Source organism: Nipponia nippon, unplaced genomic scaffold (assembly GCF_047370975.1).
Source record: "Nipponia nippon isolate SJK-2023a ecotype South Korea unplaced genomic scaffold, ASM4737097v1 scaffold_27, whole genome shotgun sequence".
Taxonomy (NCBI): Eukaryota; Metazoa; Chordata; class Aves; order Pelecaniformes; family Threskiornithidae; genus Nipponia; species Nipponia nippon.
The window spans coordinates 2,441,150-2,466,739 of NW_028262344.1; positions in this window are offsets into that span (position 1 = coordinate 2,441,150).

Here is a 25,590-nt window from a genome sequence, read left to right on the forward strand (position 1 = left end):
CTCCCTAGCAGCTAGATTAGGACTCTTATTATGAAACTTCATGCGGTATAGGATCTCTGATACTCAAGGGATGATCTGTACTACCAGTAAGTACAAGGCAGTAGGATTTATAAATGCAGACATGAACACAAATATATACATGTACACTCAGATATGTTATTTTCAGCTCACCATCTATTTATGAATTTTATCAAGTGTATTTTTGAAAGATATTTATTTAGGCAAGCTTTTTTTTTTGTTTCACCTTTCACTGATAATCAGAAAAATCAAGGAGATTAAGTCAGCCCTTTAATGACATTTTGACTTCTTTTTTGGAGCAGTTTAAGGTAACAGCCCATTTTATATATTGGATGCAACAGAGACAGAACTTAATACATATAATTATGCAGTTTGCAAATGTGACAGCTCTGATGTTGCTGCAGTACAAGTCTATGCAGTTAAATCAGAATTATAATGACAGTAATTACACTAATTAGCCTTTTTTCTAGTTTGTTACCAGCAAAGTTTTGCATATTTACCTAACAGCTACTTCTGCTTCCTCCTAAAAATCCACCATAACCAATTCACTAAAAAGCTAATTTATCACAGCCGTGTAATACACAAGTAACATTCAGAGATGAAAATGCAGATGCCAAAAGGTTAAGACTTAAAATCCATACAATGTTTTCCATAAATTACTTACATGCACGGTCTACAACTGTAATGCTTAGAAGTTTAGACAGGCATAGGGTGAAATATTTCATGTAATCCACAGGCAGCACCACAATTTGTATGTAAGAGTACACACACAACAAGAGACTGCTCTGCAAATGACATGGGCACACCAAAGCTTCTAGTTCTCTGGCAAGGCAGCAAGGCTTTAAGCAAGACCTGTTCATCAAAATGCTTTCATTTTGCACTGCTAAGATGTGGAAAACATAATGCACTATGGATGTACGGATCTCAGAGTCTGACTCTGCATTTAAATCCTAGATACGTGCTGTATTTTATATACTTGTGGGAATCCCCTTGATATCAACCGGATACTAAGCACACAAAGAGGTCTTTAGAACATCAAATCTACCTTCTCCTTAGAATTGCTACTGTGTTTGTCCAAGGAACACATTGATTACTATTATTAAAGCACTACCTAAATGTCCATATGTACAGTACAGAGACAGGGTCATCAGTCACATCAGATTCACTGGTGTTTGGTATCGACTACAACAAATCTGTTGCTGTCCCTCTGTACTTATTACAAAGTTATTAGTATTAATGAATAATTTGGTTTCTGTTCTAGGTCTGAAGATGTCTGGAAGTAAAGCCATTATGATTTTCCCCATCTAATACAGCCTTGAGCCTGACTCAAAAGATGCTAATACCAAAATCTGTTTCCAATTGTTCTGAATCAGACCACTGAGATACAGATGTAAGTCTTCCTTTGAATCTAAGCTATAGCTTTGATTAATCACATTGTCCAATGTAAAACAATTTAACTGGAAAATCATCCAAACGGTTCCACTCTTGGATTGTGTTTTTCCACTGACTTATCCTCTAACAACAACACACCTTATTTGGTGCAGCTTCCTAAACCACAAATATTTGCCAACTATGAACAGCAGCTCTGTGACCTCACTGATCTTTGCAGAGAGTTCTGGGATCCTCGTACCGGTGAGGTCCGTAACCCAGTGCCAGAACCCATGTCTGTTTCCTGCCAAATATACTTAATACATCAGCTGAAATGCTGGAATCTTGAGATTATATTTTCCTTTTCTTTAGGCTAGCTAGCAATGCATGTGCCCAAACTTAGAAAAAAGTTATGCTCTGGAGCACTTTTCTGTTGTCTGACAGAGCTGCACATTATGCCTACACTTTTCAGTAATAAACACTGAGTAGTCTGTACCCCATCCATACATTGTATTCACGGACATCCCACAAAAAGGCTATAGACAGCCTGTGAGATACTTGTGGGCATCATGCTCAAGCTCCTCTCTGCTCTAGAATACAAACCTTGGCCCAGTGCAATATTCAGGGCAGACCAAGGCAACTATTAACACAGTACAGACACAGCCTTAAGATAGAAACACAAAGTCCCTTTGCAGCTCAGCAGTGCTTCCTGCTCAGGATGTATTAGGACATGACAAACTGTCCAAGAGGAAAACCCCTTCTCTGCCCAAAACAATGCCAAATCAGAGAAGCACTACTGGCCTTAGGATTGTCAAGGACACTTATCTAAAGCGGTCACAGTTGCTATTCAACTTCAGGGCATGAACTTTCCGACCAGCCTGCCCTTTGCACAGGAGTATTATAGCGGTGATGTGCTATGGTTAAAGGATATAACAGGGCCACAGAACGGGTCATTAAATTTAACACGCTAAATAGTAAAGGTTTGACTGATTCTTCTGGTAAAGCCCTTTAACTTGTACTTCTAAAAAGCATTCAGCTAGAACCAGCATGATACTAATAGCCCCTGACCTGTCCTAATTAAGAATCCACAACTTTTATTCACTGAAGTCAGTGAATAGATACCCACACACTCCTCTAGGTGTTACAACATGCTTTATCATGTAAGTTATACACCCACAAGGGATCAGCAATTGCAGGGACCATCGTATGTGAAGAACAGTTCAGCTCTCACTCTGGTACTTAATAGAAGTGGCTGGGTTTTCAAAAAAAGATTAAGAGACAAATTAATTGTATTGACAATCTGTCTGTGAGTGCTACAGAGCTCATGGGTGCAGAGCTCACTTAGAACTGGATCCCCTCCAAATTTTATTATTCCACAATAGGGACACAGGACAGTGCTTCACTCTTTTCATCAGCTGGCCACTTGCACCGCATGCGTTCCAGTGACAATTGCTAACAGCTTTACTGAGCCTGCATCGGCAATTTCCATGCTACTGTCACATTTTCAGAAGTTTATTACCGAGTTTTAAAAATTGGCTTCAAAGCTGAAACTCAACAAAAAACAGGGAATGAATTCGGGCATGTTATTTTCTTTTATTCTACTTGTTTTAAAGTGACAAAATGGGAAGAAGCTGAAATTTATCTAATTTCACCTTTTCATTGTAATTGCTTTTTTAAGTATTTCTGAGGAGTAACCTTTTTCTTTTGAAAGCTGCTTACAGAACGGCAAATGAAAGCTCAGAGTCATGATGTAGTTCTTTGGAAGTCCACAGGTTGGATCCTCAGCTCATTCAAATTGGTATAACTAAATTAATGAAAATAACTAGATCTACTAGCCAAATGTTTTAAAATGTGTAAAAAAGACATTACTTGCCTTTTGCTCTAGCCAACATTGCTTTCAAAACTGTAAACAAACTATAAATCCATCAGATATATTTGTACATCGCCTATCACAAGAGCTTGAATGAAGACTCCAAGTCATATAATAAGAACTTTCAGGCTTTATGTCAGTTTCTGAATTTCAAAGCTAACATTCGCTTGTCAAACAACATATCCATTTTCTTACTAAAATAAAAAAAAGCAGAATGTTACTCTTTTATTCTTCCATTTAGATGGCTTTCCATAATAGCAGTTGTTCCAAGAGGCACCACTAGAATTATATTCAGCTAAGAATATTACCAATGGTTTGCAGAAGCACCCTTTGTACACGTTCTGCATGATTTTGGGAAGCTAAACAGCTTTACTAACAGTAGGACGAGTGAAAACAAACTTGTCAAACAGTAGGAAAAAAACCTCCTTTTTCATTGTTTTAGCTTTACTGTCCACTTTTTTTTTTTTTAATAGACCAGTGGAAAGCATAGCTTGCAAATGCCAGTCCTTCCTCCCTTTGAAACTTGTGGCAAATTCAATGTAATTTAGTCTGAGCAAGAACTGCCAGATAACATAGGAAAATTTGCTATTGTCAGAGATGGGGGGGGCATATTCACAGCTGGACGCAGGAAAAAAAGAGAGGTTGTGTTTAATGGGGAGGGCTGGGAAAGGCACAGCTCAGGACACTAAAAAAAGATGTATTCAGAATGCAAGAAAAAATGAACAGTGAAGGGAAAGCAAACGATATTCCTGACTCAAACTCAGCACATGGAGGGTGTTTCTTTATCCACACGTGAGAAACATCCACAAGCAGTTAAAAGACTGATTCACAGCAACCTTCCTCTATGGGCAAGTTTCTCCTAAAGATCTACACAAGGCTAAGCTGAACATCAGTGATCTTGCTTCCAAGTCGCAAAATGAAAGAGATGCCTCAGAAAAATTTGTCATATTTTTATGGCCCTTTCCACAGTGTCCGAATAGAAATGGCTATCTTTCTCTTAGCAAACATGTACCAATCTAAAATTCCTTTGAACTGTCTCTTGCTAGCCACATTTGACTTCTTGAATGCAGGCAAAGGATCTCTTTTGCATGCCACTAACACTCACACTAAAAATCACATAGCAGGAAGATGGTCATTGTTAAAGAAAGTAATTTTATACATTTAGCATAGTTGGCTGCTGCTTGTTTTATACAGTTGTACAGTTTGAGCGCCTTCATTTTTGGGTACCCACCTTGAGACTGATTTAGACTAATTTCCTAATATACTGAATTCCCACAATCCCAGCTGATATCAGTAAGAGCTATACGCACTCGTGCCTCTCGAACTCAGGGAGTCCCAGCTGTGTGAAATGTAGGTGTAACACAACAGACTTACATTTACTCCTCCAATAATCAAACTTCATTTAAATAGTAGACATGTCCCTCTGTATGGAGCTGACATCACAACATCCAAAAATACTTTAACATACTTGTTAATGAAAACCACAACATTAAATAGGCTAGCAGGAGTCATTATCCAAAAAAGTCTACAGACCAATACAGAAAACTATGGAGTTGAAGTGATTTGAGTCACATGATAACTGAAGAAGCTTTAAAAAAAAAAAATAAATCATCCAGCTCCTTGTTGCAAGCCTACAGAGGAGTCTACAACATGGGACTGAAAGCTTTGAGAAGAAACTGGCTGCAAGGCTTGTATCTTCCCCAAGTTGCTCAGAACAAGTCAAGTGCAAGAGCTCCAGGGTACTTTGCTCCTTCCCCTGAGGCAGAAAGGGTAGGGAGTACACGCTGCCCCTTACTCAGGCTAAAAGGTCCAGTTTCCCATCCAGCCCACAGGGAGCACCTGTGAAACAAACCAGCAGGATGCCAGTTCTTTGGATGTTTTATAAATAAGCATCCAAATACAAACTGCATTTTAAAAAAGGAAACAATGTTACTGTTTGCATATAACAAACCTCAGATGTTTATGAAATATCTTTCACAACATCCCTCCTTCCTTCCCGCTTGTTTTTTCCCTACCTAGAAAACTTACGCAGTGCTACAGCTTTTTTGTTTGGTCCATGCCCCCTCACTCCCCCCTTTTTTTCTTTTTTAGTTTGGAGGGTGACAGACCTATCACTGAGAAGAGTCAAAGAAATCCTTTGTGCATGTGTGCGCAGATATGCAAGTATGAAAGACCGAGCAATTGTAAGGAGTGCTGTGCTGTTACAGGGATGATGCATTATTATTTTCAAAGCTCTGAAGAGAAAGAGTCAACCTTGTCAGCTTTGATTTGTGTTTGTTCATGCAGCGATTCAATAAGAAGATCAGTTGAGCCCAAGTGAAATATTTTGTCACGTATTTCTCAGAGAGCAACAAAAAGCCATTTGCCACCTCTGCCCTCTGAACCGAGTTATGCCAGGTAGGGATGTTGGCTGCATCCAAACAGCCTGCAGCTCCCTGAGACAGCCCTGAGGCCAAAGCAGCACCCCGCCATTCTGCCTGTCTTTTTTGGCATGTCATTGGGACTGGTCCTGGAATGACCCTACTGATATCCTGCAGCTGGGGGGCGGGGGGGGGGGGGGGACGACAGTGAGGAGAAAAAATTGTGTAAGCCTAAATGCTGATTTAAGTGTAATAAATTGGATATTAAAAATCTGATTTGGAAGAAAAAAAAAAATGTAACAGAAGTTCAGCACATACAAGATTAACAAGTAGAACTCGAGAATCTTCTTTGCTTGTAACTAGAGGCCTGGCCATGAAGAACCTGCTCATCCTGTGTTATGAAATTTTCTGACTCCATTTTATTTTATTTGGAGTAATGTATGCTATATGACTGGAATGGTTTAAGATCATCTTATTCTTGCCTGATCACCTAAAATTGGTGCTCTATCAAGCTAACTGCTTTCCTGCATGTTCAATGTTAATTTGGTCATAGTGACCTTGCCAACCATCCTGATCAACAGAACCTCTTGTTCTGTCCTTGCAAATGGCTCAGAATCACTGCTGCTAAATTACATGGCTACCGATATCTGGAGATGAAATTATAGCACCCAGTCCCGAATTGCAGGAGACATTCAGCACTGCAAGCCAACCAGAAACATTACTGTGGGAGACTTTAAACAGAGGTTATATCTATTTAGGTATTATTTTAGGTTAAAGTAGCAAGAAAAAGGAAACCTTTCCTCTATAGTTAAATGTTCTGTAACTTATGGATTTTTTGCACACCATCTAAGAGCTCAGAAATAGCAACTGTTGGAGACATCAACATTAGTTTCTTTGTTCTTAAGTGTAAAATGAAGGTCAAGGCACAATTATGGCAGGCTCCTTGCAGATATGTATTGAAAAAGGCCAATTCTTACCTCAAAGAGCTGATCAGTTAATTTATAGGAAGTACTGAAAGTCAATCAGACACAGAAAGCATGGAAAGGAAGATCACGACAACATGGAAATGGGATTAAAGCCAGACAGCTAATGCACAGTAACCATAAACCTCAGCTTCTTGTCAGGTTATCCTTCACTAAACAAAGGTTTAAGAGCTCTTTAGAGCTGCTTCCACACCAGTTTTATTCTTTCATTCTGTAAAAAAACTTCCCTGTGAGATGCCCCTCAAACAACATGGTTTGTAACACAAGTTTAAACATTTGCTATAGTTGTAAGTCATTTAGTGGACAAAGTCCATTCGTGGATTGGCACCTGTAATTTTAAGGTGTAGGGAAAAAAGGTGCAGAGGCACCCGACTTGAACATACAGGCAACAACACAATTAGAAGAGAGCAGAGCATTCTCTGCTGAAAGTTAAGCTCTACCAAGCAAATCATCTAGAGTCCTGACTCAGCCTAAGAGTACACAAGCAAGCAAATTACAACTGTATGTACTAGCTAGCAACTGATAATTTCAGAGACATGTAATGTCTCTGAATGTTGTGGACTAGAATGAACTAGTTGAATTTGCTTAAGAACACCTCAAAACATCATTGAAAAGATCGATTTACTCTCAGTGAACACGTTCTCGGAAGTTTGACACTAATCTGGTTAGAAAGAAAATTCTACTCTGTACTAGGTTCACTGTGACACTGCAGAAAAAAAATATTATGAACTAGTGGGAAAATACACATTGAGACAAAGTGAACCTTTAGACAGTATGCCCTCATGTACCTTTCATGATTCAATTTAAAAGCAAGCCCTCAATTTGAAATTTAAATTATATTTCAGTAGCGACATAGGATACAAAAACAATGGTAGAGAACTGATAACCAAGTATTCACACTTTTTGCGAAGACCTCTCTGAATTTAAAAAGGATAGATGTATTTTCCTAAGGAAAAAATTTGAATTCCTTTAAACTCAATCTCTTATCCTTTTCTGCAAAGATAGCAGACTCAATTAAGCAACAGTTTCAGCAGGGGTTCTCAAGTTCTTTCAAAAGGTAATAAAAAACACCACAGCATCAAAACTTCACGCTACATTATAATTTGACCTTTCTTCTGGTGAAGCTTGTTCAGGGTTGTCTAGAGTACTACTAAGATGTCCTGTTGTATGAAAACAATTTGTAGCGCAGTTTGTCATCTCTCTCCTATAGGCACAATCCAAAAGTCTGTTAAAGCCTGTAACAACACATTTTCCTGACTTCATTGGGCTTTTCATAGGTAAAATTTCAAGCAAAAGCTCACTTTATAGGATTCTATTAAATCCATTTTTATAAATAGCACTCTCTGTACGTATTTCCTGACCCCTGTAATATCCATTTACAAGGGAGAGCAAAGCCCAGCGCACACTGTTGTACAGCATGTTCTCCACTGGCCTACAGCACACAAGTTCCACCCCACATTCTGAAAATTCAGCAGGACGTGGATTATGAGAACCTAATTTTCACCGACTGGGATGTGGAGTTGTGTAAGTGGCTTTGTAGAAAACTTCAGGTCATGTAATGCTTCATTTAAAACATGTCATACATTAAATAAATCTGCTAACAGATGCAGTCCAAACATTATGTGAAAGACAACTAACACATTGGAACATTTAAGATTGACTAAATCTTAGCACAGACACAAGAATGTCCTCTAAAAGATTCTGGAAATGAAAGTAAACATAAGAACACGCACGTATTGGTCTTCAGTTAAAATAGTAAAGAAACGACGCACAAAGTTCTATCTATCTTCTAGAAGAATCACAAATAAGAAGGAAGTTTGCACCAAATTACGTGCTCACCCTCAAAAGGGGACAAAGAGATTGGAAAAAGCCAAAAGTTTAGGTCTGCTGGGTATTGGTTAATACATTATACAATAGACCACTGTACTCAATACACTGTAACATTTGAATGAAGCCTATGAATATAGCGCGTTTATGATGAACAGTTGCTCTATCTTTTTGATAACTCTATTACTTGAGTTCAGAGAAGGTTTATGGACTAGAAAGCCTCAGATATGGTCATGAATATTTGATGCCTTCACATACACTGTTATTGCTGCAACGTCACTCCCCGTTGGAATTATTACATTCTGACAGCCTGTGGTCATTACAGGCCAATGGGAGCAGTACGAGTATCGAAATTATATACTTCCTTCACTACTGGATTATTTTTTCCATTGAAATCGGTACTAACTCATTCACCGTGTTTCTCGGAGAAGAAAGCATGGTCTTTGGAACTGCAAAAGAAACTACTAGCTATCAGTATTTGTACAATGCCTAAAATCAAGCCTGTTAATATGAGGTACCTTCAGGTTTTTTCACAGTCTATTTAGAATGACTGCAGGGAAAAATTCCCAGAATACACAGGATTATTTTATTTGAATACAGCAAGAAATGTGCCATTCATGCCTTTGTCAGACTGAAGAGAGTATTGACTATTTTAAAATTTTAAACAGGCCATCCCAGTACTGACAGATACTCATCTTCTATTCTAGAAACACTGTCCTATGGGAAGCAGTTTACAAAGGTGAGTAGCAAAGAGAATTTAACAAAGCTATAGTGGCCAAAGCAACTTAATTCCAAAGCCATGCAAAACACAATTAAAATCCTTCTTGGCACCTTACATGCAAGTTTGGCCTGGCTTATTACAGAAAATCTCAATAGGGGAACTATTCAAACAACACCCAATTACTGTTCCGTACAGGGTTTGAACTTTCATAAGATCTCAATTGGTTTTCATTGTAACAGGCATCGACAGTCAATTCTGACTTTAGACTGATACTTTGTCTGGAATCTTACCAACACAAGGATTTGATATGGTCCAATCTCTGTTTACAATCTCTGTACTTCCTGGATTGCAAAATTTAGCTGTACTCACATCTGCTATCAGCTCCCCAGGGTTATAAAGATTAGCAGATGTGCAGGCCCAAAATACAAGGAAGATGCAGTATATGGTAAAAGAATGCCAACAACCAAGGATTCTTTTAAACACTACCTTTTACTTTCTAGTTTGTAGCTCCCCAACATACCAATCCTGGATGCCTGCAGTTTTGCATGCACACTTGGCCACCCTTAGTTTCCCTTCATATCTATTATAAACTAACTTAAGATTTCAGTTCTGGAAGCTATTTGTATGTTTGGGGGCAGGTGAGGGGGGTGGGGAGAAAAGTACTATGCTGCAGCACTGCAGTTCTATAGTGTCTAGCTGAATTGTGCTTCAGTAAAATGCAATCAGGCATGACTATTAAAAAAATAACCCCCCAACAGGGCTCTTTCTGCATCTTCCCAATACTCAAGTTGCAGTGTGCACATTCAGAGATCACTCACATACATGTACAACCTGCACACGTACACACAGTTGCACACAAAACCTGACCAACATTTTGCAAGAACTATTTCAAAACTATTGGTTCTTGCAGATGGAGCAGGAGGGAGCAGAAAAACAGGGAAGACTTATATGACAGACAACAGTAGTGAGCTGCCTTTTTTTTATTTTTTTAAACATCATATTGTTTCAAGGAGCCATAAAAAAATCCATCTCAGAATGAGCCTCAGAGAGACAACAAAACAAAGGTCTTTGCATCCTCAGGATGCCACAAAGTCAAGATTTGAGTTTGGAAATGGATCAGAACTTAAGAGAAAGGCTCCACATTGACTCTCCTGAATGAGAGGAAAAGAAAATGCACTCGTACCCACAGAAGTTATCGTTAGGACTGTAATTCAGCAGTCTAACTGGTTATACTTGTTGCAGTACTTCATAATACTCAACTGCAACTCTTCATACAACTAATCCTCACTACTGAAGTGTCAAAGAATGCTTCACACCTCAACCTTTCTCACACAGTGGGGAAACACCAAGTGTCAACAGCCATTTGTCATCTCCTTTCTTCCCCCCACCAAATTTCACTCCCTCACACACACGTTTCCAAGCCCTACTACTTCCATTTTTATAAACAAATAAACCAGGTTACAGAAGGGCAATGTAACTTCCCAAAGCAACATGCTACGAGAATAACAAAGGAAGGAACAGATATCCAAATTCCAGTTGGGGAAGGAGGAGGAAAAAAAAAAAAAAAAAAAAAAAGAGTTCCCAGAGAAATTAAATTCAGGGCCTTTTTACAACAGCTTTATCTCTCCCTCTGTGTATCACCCAGTGCACACACTGCCTGTGCATCCTGCAGAGCACTTGCTCTCAGCCCTAGCAAGTGCTGACAGGGCCCAACCCAATTATAACCAAGCAACCCACAGGATATTTTTTTTATTGCAACATTACCTTTAAAATGCTTCAGTCATTTTTTGTCATTATTTGTCATGGCAATGGCAGTTGAGGCTTTTCTTTCCTGGCCCTCCCATTAGTGCCACTCTAAACTCTCTGCTCATTCTGCTCTTTTAACAAGAGGGATATTGATTTCCTGTCCTATTGGCACCTCGGAAAGGCCTTAGCTCCCTCCTTGTATTCTTGCCATTCAGCTTCAGCCAGATCCCAGATGATCTTCCTCCCCATCAAACACAGGAACTGAACAGGGACCCCACAGGGAACCAGCCAGCACACCAGCGCAGACACAGCCAAGGCTCCTCCCATTGCCCATCATCTCTTTTCCCATCCATTGCTATAGGACGGGGGGACCAGGAGGACCAGCTGTAGCCATACTCCCATCCTCAGCCACTTAGGTCCCAACAGCAGGGAACAAGAGGATTCCTCCTCTCCCAATTCTCTACTGTGGGAATGCCTCAAGGAGGATTTTTCTTTTATGATCTTAGAATTAGATCATGCTGTATGGCTTAAGGGCAATTCAAGTAACTTCTACTAGAATCCCTTTATTTTATCTTTATTCTGGGAGATAAAAAGTTAGCATAGCACTTCATCTATGTAGTTCACCTTCTTCAATCTTAATACCAGACTGCAAGGGTATCAGAACATTGTTATAAATCCTCTTATACAGAGGCCCAAAAAACACTACTTGGACTTTACTGATATTCAAGCATTTGTCTGGTCGTGGTTTTTAATCTTGAGTGGTACTGAGAAACTTAATCAGTTTGAAACAAATAAAAATAGGATTACCTGACTGCACAGGGTTGGACCCAACCTAACAGAGTGGCCCTGAACACTGAGCATATCCTGCACAAGCTATTGAAAGACACCAGAAACAGCAACCACTCGGGAAACTGACATCTTCTACAGGGCCAACAGCCAAGCAAACTCACACCTGCAAGCCATAAGGCTGCATTTGTGGGATACCGCAGCAAGCTAACGAACTTGGCTGACTTACCAGATGGGTTAGCATAAGTGAAAGGCTCTCCATAAAGTACACGGGGAGCCTGTGGACGCCGTTATGGCTAGACCTGCCCAAGGCTGTTCACTTCATGTTTTCTTGAAGCCATACTTTTCACACCTGCCATGTTAATTCACTGCACAAAACTACAACACAACACTTCAAAACTACAGAATCTCAAATTTGGGCTGCCAACAGCCCGGATCTCCGTCGTGCATTACGGTTTCATACCGGTTCATATCGTACCCAACAGCTCACCCAGCCAGGCAGCGTACAAGCACAGAAACGTTCCAGCTCACTTGTCAACTAAAAATGTTGACCCTCTCCCTTTTGCTGTCCAATTCCCACCTCATTCATGGCTCTTCAACTATTCATACAATATTCATCAATTAATGCAATTGTTTCTTCTGGCATCCATGCGAGTATTACTCCCCTGAACTGATCTTCCTGTAAGGGCCATTTTATTTATCCTTTTAACATTAACAACAGTCAATTTTTTTTTTTTTCACACGAATTAACTACTTTTTATATTTATCTCAGTCACATTAGCTCAGCTAATTGTTCTGCCTGGAATCTGCTTAACTTTTCAAATCACCAAGAAACAGGAGAAAAATCAACCACACTTTTACCACTTCTGTGAGCAATGAACAGGTTTGTTCTCCCCCCCCCCCCCCCCGAAGTCTGCATTTTACTACGTAACTGAAAATACACAGTACTCTTAAGACAAAGTTTCCTTTCTCTTTCACAACAACAGGCTTGGATTATGAAAACAGACCGCCAATTAAAAAAAAAAAATCAAACATGCATATTTAATACTTCAAAAACTTCTCTTTCACGCATCTACAAGTCACAGATGAAAAAAAATCTCTTAACCCAAAACACCCCCGCACTCTAAAGATGGCAAATTCAGTTTCAAACATAGACACAGATACAGCAAAATTAAACGCCGCTCACCCTCGCCGGGCCGCCCGCCGCAGCTCTGCCTCAGCGCCACAGGCCCGGCCCCGGGCTCTTCCAGAACCTTCCCGTCCTCCGCGCGCTGCGGCGACAGGTGTTCCCAACCGCCCCTTAACGGTCGTTAACGGCCGTTAACGGTCCTCAGGCGTCGCGCGCGCCAGCACCTGCGGCAGGCAGGGCGGCCGGCGCCCCGGCCCGGCAGGAATGCATCGCCCACCTGCGTTTTAAGGTCAGAGTGCTTACTCAGCTTCTTCGGGTTTTATTTTTCTGTCTCCCCTCCCGCCCATCTCTGCGGGACCAGCCTTGCTGCTCTGTCCTGAGGGCTTGCAGGGTTTTACCAGAGCCCCCACGGGGCTGCGTGGCTGAGATGGCCAGACCCACAACTCGGGCCACCAAGCCCAGGTGAAGCACCCATGGCTCCCCACCACATGATGTGGCCCAAAACCAGTTCAGGCAGAGCCCAGGAACAGCACCTTTTGCCTTCAGTAGAGTGAAGGCAAAGTAAGGTATGTATTTGCTCACGCTGCTTGTCTCACCTTGCTTTTTCCTGCACATGGCCACTGCAGCAAGCTCAAACCTCCATGAATGCCTTAGGACAAGCCCTGGTTTCTGTCAGTGAACCTCCTCCCCGCAGCCTAGCTCTGTGCCAGGACTACGAGGAAAGAAGGGCACCCCCCCCCCCCCCCCCCGCCACAGGTGAGGCTGATAACAAGCCCAGAGGGCCTCCTCTCCTCAGCTTGTGCCCAGCACAGAGGCTTACGATTGCAATGGTCCTTGTCACCATTGCTATGGCTTGTTATGAACTGGTATCAGCAGTGGTGGCCTTTAAAAGGGAACAGACTCTTACCCTAAGTGGCTAACCCCTTTTCTAAGCTCCATTTTCTCTTACAGAATCTCAGAAATTCAAGTGCTCCTGGAGTAACTCCCTCCATGTAGTCAGTGTCTTAAGTACTGGGAAGTACAGAATAGAGCACCATATTCCAGGTGGTGTCTAATGAGGAGGATATTACAAAAAAAAAAAAAGAAAACAAAAATACTATCAGTTCCCTGTATGCCATCTGTTCAGGGCTTTGCTTATTCCATAGGAGATCACAGAACTGTGTGGCAGAAACTGTGATTCTTTTATCACGACAGTTTGATTTGAGTTTTATTGCATCTGCTGCATGCAGAGCTTTACGGGTTAAATTAATCTGGTATACATTTTAAGTAACAGCAATTTAGCACCTTACTGTGCTATTGATCCTATTTTCTTCAAGGAAGTTCCATAAATGGTACTTTTTTTAAGCACTGGGGGAGTCTTTTATTACTGCTGTAATGCAAATCAAGCAGTTACGATCACCACAAACTGATCTTGCTCTTTAGAGATTAAAGCCCCAGGGACAGAATTATCTTCTGATGAATTCAACCAAATGGATTTTCAGGACTTTGATGATCTTACTTGTGGGTGTATGTGTGTTCATGTGTCATTTTCCTCCGGCAGTATTTACATTAAGACAAATGAGGAATGAAAAAGTAAACCAGGATTGTGGATACAATTGTGTCAGTATAAACATACTTTATAATTAGATGGCTATTACCATAGAGTAGGGGAAGAACTAAACCAGTATAAATCACTTTTATACTAACCTGATTGCATCCACCAAGGAGTTCATAGCAGCATAACTCTTTTATAAAAAAAAAATCATACCCGTTACCAACATTATTATTCCAGTAAAATGTAAATGCAGACTAGTCCTTAGGTACCAATTAAACTGCAGTTGACAGAGATGTTATTGTCTAAATAGAGTAAATGTAACAGAACAAAGAGCAAAATAAATAATGAAATAAGAAATAATAGAAACATATATCTGTGATATTGTCAAACTGTCCAGTGAGCCAATGAGAAGATTTGAGGGGAAATTATTATATAAATCATTTAAGCAATTTCTTTGCTAAGAGAACGCTAGTAGTTTAGAGAGAATCTATTAAATCTAAATGCGCTGAAATTAATTCTTATAGTCTTTTCTGTGTATATATCTCTCTTTGTGAGTGACTATGTTTGAAACTGAAAATGGACCTCTAGAGGCCAGATTCATCACTTGCCCACCGACCAAGTTTACTTCAGTGACATACAGTTATTCCAAAAAGTTAATGTAATTGCATTTCCTTTAGAACATGTTGCTACTCAGAACACTGAGTGATCTCTGGAAAGAAATCTGTATTGAAGTGAATTACTAGGACCAAATCTATTGCTGATATTTTATGTAAAAGAGCTTATTGTCATTGTCAAAGCCTTTAGCAATTCCTAGTTTGCAAAGTACTTAAAGAAGTAGGACTCTGTCCAGAGTCGATTAATTGCTTACTGTGTTCACCTTCAGGTTTTCCCACAAAATCTGATTACATTGTTTCATGCTTTTTTTTTCCTCTTTTTTCCTGGTGGAACCGCTGGACTTCTTCACAGCAAAGAGGGGGAGAAAAGGGAGAGAGGAAGGGAGGAGGGAAAGGAAAGAGCATTAAAAGAGCCGTGGAAAAGAATGTCAGTAAGATTTATGGGTCATATATCGCCACTGAAAGGCTGTAGGTGGTAAGGAGCATGCTGTGGCAGTAATTTATAGTACCTTGCTATGACAGACTCCCAGACTGAAGATGAAAAAGGTGCTATTAAAACAAAAGCAGGCTATCTGGAATGTTGTTGTAAACAAGAATCCTCTTCTCACAGCTGCTACAACCGTTAGTTGATCATTCGCTGGGAAATTAGCAAAGCTGTAACATTTTCCAGGTTCAGTCTGGGACCCTTTGAGTCAGAATTCATCTGGTTGTTCACACCACTTTACTGGTAAGACTAAAATGACAAAGATAGAGCAGAATAAAGATGGTTTTGCTGCTTTGCTATTCCTCTGTAACAGGAATAAAAATAGACCAGTATAAACTACCTTTTAGTCTTCCATAACTAGGAGGGTATAGATTTAATGTTTTAGTTAAAACAAAATCAAACATCTTTAACTAAGAGCTGTACCAATACACTTTTTAAGGCTCAAGCTCTGAATTTGGCTGGAACATACAGGTTATAAAATTCCAATGGGCTTTCCCAGGATTTTGATGTTAAGTTCAGTTCCCATGTTTCTAAAATCTTGCTGTGTTATTCAGAGAGCTGTCTCTAGTACAAGGCTGAGCAGTTGTTTCTTGAAATATACCATAGGACAAGAAGTTACAGTTCTTCATAACTGAATCATGAAACTAAGACTCTCTCTCTTCCATGCTTTTCTTAGAGACTGACTTACTCAGGTCTGAAGTATGGCACCGTAGAAGTGTTAGGTGTCCTGAACTTTCCCAGGAAGTAGTGGTGACTTTGCAAGATCATCTAGCATGCGAGTCACAGAGTAGGAGTTAAAACCCAGGTCTCCCAAAGCCTAGTCTGCAATGCAGAACTCTCTTACCTGTTGATTAAATTACGTATACATCCTTACATCTTTTTGAACAATGTGAACAATATCTCTAGATAAGTTTGCAGTTTGACCTTCTCAAATTTATTCCAAAAGTAGCACTTAGGCAGCTGCAGCTGCTGTTTGTTAGCAGATAAGCAGAGGATTTCATTTTCAGGGAGTGTCAATCCAACACCTTTCTACCAGCATCATGTTCCCTTTAATTAAAGTACAAAGCTCTGACAAACTCTTAACAATGGAAGCACTTGCAGGCAACTCTTATTAAATGAAAACTGTTTGCATGTCTCTACTGTTAATTATTATTATTAAGTGTTCAGTGCAGGGAACACATTTACAGTAGTGCTCTGTACTCTGCAACAGTCTGCAATTAAATTCCAAGAATAAGTGCTACTACTGTGAAGAAGATAAACTAAATGTATACACCCCCAATCTCTGCATCGTTCCCTTGATGTCGCACCACAAAGTGACTCTCTAAGGTGTTCAGATACCGCTATCTTCAAACCACATTAGCATCTCAAAGCCAGGTTTGTGTCTCTGAAATCAACTCTTCCAATTTCAATAACGCTAATGGAACACCCAAGTAAATTTTCAGCCAGAGCCTGTAGACTATGTGCCTAAAGTTATGACTGTCCCACAGACTCTTGTGGGTCATAGCATACTGTCCCCTATTTTGGCTAAATCAGCTTGCAGGTTTGGGGTATAAGTATGTTCTGAATTTATTTTTCTTGATAAAATAAGATTGCTAAGAAGATTTTTGTAGATTTTTAAAACGCAGTCACAGCCATCCTCTCATCTTAACTTGCAAGTTCTTGCAAATAGCGTAAGTAACATCTCTATGCATTTGAACGTAAAGCCCACTCTAAAACAAAAAAAGAAAACCTCTCAACTGGAAGAGGCTTGAAAAATATTAGCTGTAAACTAGAAAGTAAAGCACATTTGGAAATGCAGCATTACTGCGTCTCTTTCTCCTTCCTTACTGCATTTCATTTTCTAACAGCCAGAGCTGAGGCAGAGCAGATGCCCGCTAATCCTAAGTTCCCGGCACAGACTTCTGCTCCGTGGCTGAGAGGCCTGCTGTGTGCCAAATTAAAACACAGCATTCTCAAAATTAAACTTTGACAACCATGAATGGGGGTCTGTTTTGGTCTTTGCTCCTCTGGATATCCACACTGAGATGTGATTTGGATCAGACCTTTCTTGGTAATCTGTGTTTCCCTCTTATTTCCAAAACACCTATTTGAAAAGCCTTCCCTGAATTCCTTTGAAGAAGGATTAGGAAACCTGATAAGACACAGCATCTAAAATAACACAATCTGCAGATGGATTAGGAATCAAAGAAATTAAATTGTCAGTAACCTCAAAATCTTATTTCTCTTTCCTTCTTCCTGTGGCCCCAAAGAATTCTATCATGGTCAGAATAACTCATTGCAGATCTTACTGTTTCTCTTCCTTAAGTTTTCTTTCTTAAAGTAATACACAGTGTGAATATTTAAAAACATGGTTTTATCCAAGAGTAATTTTAAGGTGAGAAAAATTTCTTTTTTTTCCACTCTGTGTTACAGAAGGACACAAATTATGTCTGTCAGAGTGAATTTATATAAGTGATGTAGGCAAATCTGGACTTGGGAACAGGCTTAGAGCTGTGCTTAACTGCAACAGCGTTGTGCGCCCTTCATCGTCCTGATCTGGATGATGTTAACTCCCAGAGTCATAGATCCCTTTTGCCTCCTGTAATCCACTAATGGACCACATTAGCAATAGATGATCCCATCTCTTCCACGTTCCTCAAATGCAGTTCCCAACCTTCCTGTTTTCCACATGGTGGATCCCAGTAGGGTTCATCTACCCAATAAATCATCTCACCTCATGGTAAGAGATTATGGAAGAAATTCTTAAATCGCTTTGACTCCCCTCTGTGACATATACATAAGGTTGATCAATGTCTCGTCTTAACTGCATAATGTAGACATGTAGGAACTATCATAGAAGTGTCTGATGGATGAAAAAAGTCACTCTGAAAATACGAACCCAGGCAGTTCCAAATTTATTTTCTTGCCAGGCTGTTCAAATTCTATTAGTTGAGCTCATACAATTTAAGAAGATAATAAAGGCTTTTGAAACTGCTACTGTTACAAGCTCTGTGATCTCTCTCTCTCTCCACACACACCCCCCAACTTTACTCCAAGTCATCTATATTGTAGTGTAGCTATTTATTCTCAGCATTACTCCCCTACACACATGCACCTCATTTGTATCTTGGGTGGCCATATTAAGGGTGAAAACTATCAGAGCCTTGTCTGCACTCACATTTTACATTGGGACATACATTTTGATATGAACACATACCTGTTTAAGGACAGAGTTTTGGAAGGGTTGCTATTTTCAATAGAAGTTCATTATGAAAAGGAAAGGCGGTATGTTGTTTTCCTATAGCAGCACAGAAGTGAGATAGGGCAGGGGGGGCTGTATTTTTTTTTAACTGCCCCCATAAAAATCAGCAAACCTGACCAAAGTTGTCTCTCTTCTGATACCTGTGTAAATGATATCACTGAAACTGTACCTATTTGCCTTTATATGACCTGGAAGACACAGGAAGCTATACAGTCACTGACTGATACACAAGTGGCTCCCCTTATTTCAGTATTTAAGGATAGAAGGATAACCAGTGATCTAACTATACAGCCTCCAAAAAGCCTTCATCACAGTGTACAATAAGTTTTTTTTTTTATTGGAAACACCTCTACAGCTGACCAATGAGCCAGCCTGGCCTATTTAACTGGACTTATTACTACAGTTTCCGAGTACTACACTTACTTAGGTTTTTATTTCCTGGTGGGTAATCTTCATTCAAAAGATGGAGGAGTCTGAGGAGTTGCTTGAAGAGCAGTTATCTGAACAGAGATCATTTAAATGCTGGTAGGTGAAATTGTCTTTCTAGCTCTTTGGAATTAAAAATCTAGCTAGTACCCTGGTCCTTGCCACTCTGCAGAATAGGCACCTCACAAGCATCCCAAGACCATTCTCAGGTGCTGTGTTAATAAACAGGAACTCACAAGGCTTAGTAAGAGAAACTGAAAGGGAGGAGCACAAAAGTGATGGATGAATACCTCAAGGGATCCAATTGACAGCAGAAGTGCCACATTTCTTGGGACAGTGAATATATATTCCAGACTCACATGGGGGCAGCAAATCTTCACAAGTATTAGATAACAACAGAAGAGGAGGGAGGCTAATCTTGTGGCCCTCCAAATTGAGACTAAAGACAGTCCGAATGCAGCAGCTTGAGGGAGCTTACATGGAGCAGTGCTATGAAGAGACCATTACGTACACAGAAGCAGCCAAATGATCTACTTGTTAACATGCACGTTGGCACTAACTGAAGCGTTACATCGTGAATATCATTCTGTAATTCCTGATTGTAATAACTGAAAGAGAAGAAACCTTGGAAGCCAAATCTGAGCTCTGCTGTTTTTATTCCTTCATATATATAATGCTATGGAGATTTGTTGTTTTTTTTTTTTTTATAAGCGTTAAGTGAAAAGCCTTGACTAAAAAGTGAGAGAATAATAGGAGAACTATTACCATAATAAAAAATGTAAAAAAGGGCAAAAGCTCATAAAATAGGTGAGAAAGCAATTTCTTTAAGACAAGAAGGACCATAGGTACCTTTTTTGGGGAATATCTGTTGAGTTGCTCTTCACGGTGAGTTAGCGGTATGTCTGTCATCTCTTGTTGAAAATAAGACTTGTTAAATCTTCTTTTAACAGCATATTTGCTTTTCCATTACATTATCTGCCCACATTCACCCACACAAACTGACTAAAAGCTTCCTAAAGTAGATTTCTCCTTTTTTTTCCCTGCTTTTGTTCCCTGCTCAACTGCAGTGTGACACATTTAACTTACCCTAATTTCCAAACTGCCATAGGTAATAAGAAGATAGGCCTTTGCTACTAACATGCAATCTTCAGCAACCCTAGAGAATACATGAAAAAAAAAAAAAATCACAAATCTTGCAAGTGGCCAGGAACAGAAGAACTGAGAGCACATATCCTCTGTCACTAAAATATCTTTCAGTATAGATCTTTCATAGAAAAATAATATGCAGAATTGTAAATATAGCTACTGCAAACAATAATTTCTATCAGACAAATGTGCTTCAGCATAGGAGGATTAAAATCTACAATTATTGTTTACCTAAAGTAATTATTTTATTAACTTTAAAAATAAAGGGTCATACTCAAAGGCCTCTCATCCAAGGAAGAATCACTACTTACTAAAGGGGTTTCTCTCTTTCTAATCCTCCTTGTATTGACTGAAAGTTTTAATGTATATATCTTACTTGTAAAAAGGTCTGTTTTGCATAATCTGGTAATTTGTAATGAAATGAGAGAAAGAAAATAAAAAAAAAAAAAAAAAAAAAAAAAAAAAGAAAACCAAAGCCTAGACTAGCACTCCTACCATAATCTCTCAGGCTCCTGAGTAAAGCAGGGGCCCTCCCCTGCCCTGGCTTATTTCACCGAGACCTCCGCCCACACACCCACTCCCTATAGGCTCAGGAGCTCCATTTAAGTTCAGTCCTGCAGCATTACTTCTTGTTTGGGCTGTGTTGTGTGGAGGGGGTCTGCAGCCCTGTGCTTGGGTTGTTGGCTGAGGTGCTGATCTTGGGCTTGATTTAACATTTGCTGAACTGTTGCTATGCTGGCTTTCCTCAGATATTGTGGGTCTGTGCCTTGTCGAGGTTCTTGTTCTTTTGTGTTTTAGGATTAACTACTCTTAGTTTCATGCTTGGTTTTTTGTGAATCGGTGCTACTTTTGCTATTCCATAGTATTCTGAAAAACATTGGAGACTTTCTGTGGTGGAAATTAGTTTATCTGAGGCAGAGAACTGTGTTACAAGTTAGAGCTAGTATTACTTCTCTTTCCAAAAAGTGAGAGCTGTAGCTTGGCTCACTGGAATCAGGCTCTGTATTTAGTATAACTTCTGTGCAATTATCAAAGTACTTGGATTTGTTTTCCTTAAGATTTTCAGTGTTTATCTACTTGTTTTTTCTTTCTTCAAATAAGTCAGCCATTGCAGCTGGGTCAGGCTGTTGTATCAGAGTTTAACCTTCTTAAAGGTTATTAAAAATAACCCCTTAGCTTCAAGAACTTCTTAATGAAGAACTTCCCTTTAGGTTCTGCTTGGTCTTGGTTGAGTGAATAAATATCTTTAGAGCTGAGGAACAGAGAGCTCAGAGCTTTACCCTAACCAATATAAGTTAACCTGTAAGAACTTTCCAGATGATCTGTCCTTCCTTTTGTTTCCCTTTTCCCTCAATGCCTTTTTCCAAAAGAATTGGAGTAGTAAGTTAAGGACATCTACCCAAAACTTGCTATTCCACTATTCTATGTCTGTAAATGGAGACCTTCTGCTACATGTGCTGTGTTCATCTTTTCATACCAGCCCATAGACTTTCTGTATTCTAACATAATGCTGATTTTGCTGTCTTTCCTAATTAGAGCTGAACCAAATATTTCATCTCTTTACTGCTACTTATTTTGGAGCTAGAATTCTGCTTGAGATCAGAACTAAAATACCTAGATTCTATTTTCAGCTCCATCAGTTAGGTTCTTTGAATTCAGGAGGGTTATTTTCTCTCTGTATGTCTCTTTCCCCCTCATCTGTCCAGTCTATGAATATTATGAATGCTTGAGAGAAGGGAAGCTTCCCCTGCACTGTATAGCACCTGATGCATTAGCTATCAGGTCTTTGAGCATTCTTATAAAATAACACTGTCTGTGGAGACCTTGCTACAATTCGAAAGTAAGACTGTTCAAATAGTTAAAATAAGGCATTACAATGCTAGTGAGACTTGAGGTTTTGTGGTAGTAAGCTCGTATGAGACTTGACTATGCTCATGAGATCTCCTAATCACTTTCCCAGATTCTGGGGTGGAGTGAAATGGTATATTCATATTCAAGCACTCTCAAGCTTTACATTTGTCTTTCAATAAAGGCTGAATTTCAGAGCCTTCCTCAACATGCAATTACAGAAAAACAGAACTGAAAGGAATCTCTTGAGGTCATGTGTTCAAAGGCAGCATGAGCAAGACTTAACACTCCTTGCATGTTTTTCTAATCTCTCCTTAAAAATCTCCAATGGGATAGAGATCCAACAGTTTAAGTATTACTCCCTAGATATTGTGTTCTGCTTTTTAATTACTCTAGCCATTAGAACATGATTCCTAAAGTTTTTATTTTTGCAAGTTTTATCTCTTTCTCTAATTAATATTTCACTGTAGGCTTCTTGGTGTTTGGCAAGAAAGGGGCTGAAATAGTTGTCTCTGCTTCATGACTTCTCTAATAACTAGGATAGTGAGTCATGCCCTTATTTGCTTTCTTTGTTAATCATATTCTTCTGCACTAAACTAGAGCTTTAATAGTAACAATGTATGATGTTGAAAAAGTAGATTTAAAAGCTCCTCCATAAAGAAGGAAATGGCACCTATGATGCCTGTAGTTGATTGCTCTGAGGTGTGGTGGCTGTGTGCTGGACTACTAGCCTTCGTACAGTTCCCTTTTAACCAAGGCAGTAATTCCATGGCTTCCTAAACAAACTATGCATCTGTTTGCATGCGTGACAGCCATTTTGCCTTCTTTGTTAGTTCATACACTAGGAAGGGTAAGAATGGTGGTTCTTATATCTGCTTTTGGAATAAGATAATAATTGGAATGCAGGCCCTTTCTTTAGTGGTCTACCTAATAGCTGAATATAGCTGCAGTCTGATATAGGCAGTGTGCTAATGTGCAAGTAGTCCCTAGGTGTGAACTGTCAATGCAGAAAATATCAATGTCTAAGAACATGTTCCAAAAGCCTGAAGTCAGTCCAGTCAGTAGGCTGAAGTTTAAAAGTTAACTTTTATCTACATATCTACATCAAGAAGGAAGACAAAGGCCTCTGAACAGAAACAGTGATGCCCTTGGGCTGCAAAGACAAGCAGGCTGAAGAATGTGGCAGCAGCAGTGGTCCAGTTCATGCTTTGTGCAACTCTGAATTCTGAGATGAAAAGCTTAATATGTAGGTGTGCTCAGTCATCTACCCACATACAGTTTGACTCGACTGCTCCAGCAATGGCTTTGTGGTTGATGGTGGGGAACTCATGCTGATTTTACATGGAGCATGAATTTGAATCTAGCTGCTGGATTTCATGCCTGGACAGGTCTTTTAGTTCTCTTCAAAATCTTAAATTGCTGAGCAGAAATCACCTTGAAAATGTGACCTGTAAATCTGAATCAGAATGAAAAATAATGAATTTTCTGTTTTAAAATTGGGGATGTATAATACTTTATGGCTTGGTCAGCTCACTGATTATACAAGGTGCTGCTTCTTTCTGACCCCTGTAAGCCACATGCCATCCTTATCTCATGCTTTTCAGCTCCTGCCATTTTTGCCTCCTTATGTGTTCTTTGCGCCCTCCCTTTTCATCTCCTACCTGTCAGCATACACCACTCTTCTCCCAGCTGTTGAAATAATACCAATAAATCCCAAATGCTGCAGTGCTGTGTCTAATCCTGCAGAAGCTCCATGGAGTCAGAGGAAGAGATGCTTTCCCACTTAATGTGAGCAGTTAATTGTTTGCCTCTGCTCTCCTTTCTTCTCTGATTTTTTGTGGTCTTAGTTATTCTCCAGCCCATTACTGCTTAAGACCACCCTGTGGCTTCATCACACTAATTTTTTGTTTTCTGTGTGGACTTTAACAGTAAGTCTTCATCATGTTTTTGTTTCTTCCTCTTAGATAACAAAGTGCAAGTCCCCAGTCATTGTAATTATTAGTATAGTCCTGGAGAAAATTGCAACAGTCTACATTAAAGGGCTCCCTGCAGAAATTTACACAGTAGGTGACCAGTTTCTCTTTAAATAAAAGGCACTTGGAACAGTCAGGGGCTTAAAATAAGAGAAGGGAGAGGGAACAAACAGGATTTTGAGGAACAGCAGGATGATTTGCGGTGGTCAGGAATAGATAGTCATGCTGAATTATTTGGATAATTAGTCTTCATTAGCAAATTGGAGCAAATTATGATACAGTGCCAAGGTTGTATAACATGCTGGATGGAGAGTTGGAGTCTGTCTTTTTTAATCTGGGTGTTACCCAGTTTAGAATAATACTAGTCTTGGGTTTGAATGTTCTGCCAGCAGGTTAAGGGAAGGTGGTTTATAAGCTACTCCCACTACTACTGCCATTTTGTATGGTTATAATCAACTGGAGTAAACATCTCCTATTTTACTAGCCTTCATTTTCTGAGGTTGTCTAGGAATGGAGAAGCTGCAAAGGGTAATGATCATGACTGGTTAGACCCTGTTTCTGCCCCATGATAGACAAAAAGCCCAGTTATGTAATAGATACACTTCTGGATTTTGAGGCAGAAGATTTAATGGGCAGCTTGTGTACTGGGCTGTTACTGTGCACGCTTGTCCATCTTGATGCATTTACAATGCACGAGTTGTTAGGGTACTGTAGTAATAAGCCCTTGTTTCACAAGGAAGAGCAGTCTACTGTGTCTTCTGAGCAGGGGACTCTTAGTTGATTTGCATCATAGTATTATCTGGCTGAGATCTTCTCTAACAAAGACTAGAGAAGTATATTAGAGGTAAGGTACAAGAAACTACTCAGACAATTTCAGAAGAGGAAACTTGGTAATAAGCTTCTGACTTCCTAACTCTTAATTATTGATCATGAACATGGAGTTTATAACAGTCTATGCAAAATGTTTGTGTTTAACTGTTTATATTAGAATGCTTTTGTGGGACTGTCAGTGGCCAGTAGAGAACTGGAAGTTACCTGTTTTCATTGTCAGAACAGGGAGATAATTTTCAAGATGAAGGTAATGAGATGTGGTTTAATGTGAAGTGAACCAACTTGTTATTTTCTCATTCAATAATATGCAGTAATTCCTCTGCTTAACCAGCACTGTTGAAACCTGACTTTTAGCATCTCTTCTGGTTCATGTGTCAGAGCAGTTTCAGTGGTCTCATACTAGTCAGTTACCAGAGATGAGGTGGTGAGTAGCAGAGAAAATCTTGTTGCACTCTGTAAAAATGCTGTTTGCAAAGGGAGTTAAACATGTCCTATAATGCTGGTTGCTTTTTTATAGTAGCTTTCCTGTTCATAGCCCTTATTTTTAAGAAGTCGCTAGGCAGCAGAAAGCAAAAGCACTTGGTATATTCCATTTAGCAAATCTATGATCTTAAGATAAACCTTACAGAATTGGTTCCAGTCATTGCTTTATGTACAACTGGGTATGCTATAGTAAGAAATTGAG